This window comes from Zingiber officinale, chromosome 10A (assembly GCF_018446385.1).
Source record: "Zingiber officinale cultivar Zhangliang chromosome 10A, Zo_v1.1, whole genome shotgun sequence".
In the NCBI taxonomy this organism is placed as follows: domain Eukaryota; kingdom Viridiplantae; phylum Streptophyta; class Magnoliopsida; order Zingiberales; family Zingiberaceae; genus Zingiber; species Zingiber officinale.
Genome location: NC_056004.1, coordinates 46,699,815 through 46,700,673, shown reverse-complemented (window position 1 = coordinate 46,700,673; position 859 = coordinate 46,699,815). Strand labels below are relative to the sequence as shown.

General features: G+C 42.5%; 1 pseudogene; it reads left to right on the top strand.

Annotated features, from left to right (window-relative positions):
* Window positions 1-539: 539 nt before the first annotated feature.
* On the top strand, window positions 540-611 carry LOC122028399 (annotated as a pseudogene).
* The last annotated feature ends 248 nt before the right edge of the window (window positions 612-859 follow it).

Genomic DNA, 859 nt, shown 5'->3' with positions numbered 1-859 from the left:
CTGTTGCCCAGGTTGATAGCTTTGTTTTGCTGGCCCTTGGTCCTGATTGTTCCGGTATGAGAAATTTAGGTAATTCCTCCATCCTAGATTGTATGTGTTGGAGTACAAATTGTTTTGCTTCTGGTTGTAACTGACTATTGCATCACATTGCTCAAGTTGGTTTATCTGTGCTTGTATTGGCCCTAGGGAGCAAGTATCTTGAGCATGATCCGTACTTCCGCAAGTTTCACAAACACAAACTATTGCATTGGTCGTGTTGTTTCCCATCAAACTTCTTGGTCAGAGCGTCCAGTTTTGCAGACATGAGTGTGACTGCATCTACGTCGAATTTTCCTGACGCCTTTATTGGATTCCCTGAGAAAGAACTACCAGATCTTTCAGTCGCCCACTGATGGTGGTTCAGTGCCACATTCTCTATGATCTCTTCAACTTCATCAAGGCTCTTATTCATTAATGCTCCCCTTGCTGCAGAATCGAGGGATACCTTCGTGTGATAATTGATTCCATTGTAAAATGTGTGTAGGACCAACCATTTCTCAAGGCCATGATGGGGGCACTGTCTCAACATACTTTTGAATTTGTCCCAGGCTTCAAATAATGATTCTGAGTCTATCTGTTTGAAGCTTGTGATCAAATTCCTCATGTGGGCAGTTTTGCTTGGTGGATAGAACTTATCCAGAAACTTCTTCTCACACTGCTCCCAAGATGTTATGCTGTTTGCTGGAAGAGAATTTGGCCACTGCTTGGCTCTATCTTTCAGGGAAAATCCAAAAAGTAATAACCTTACTGATTTTGGAGGGACCCCGTTCACTTTCATAGTACCACAAATCTCATAGAAAAGCTCTAAGTGGTGATTTGG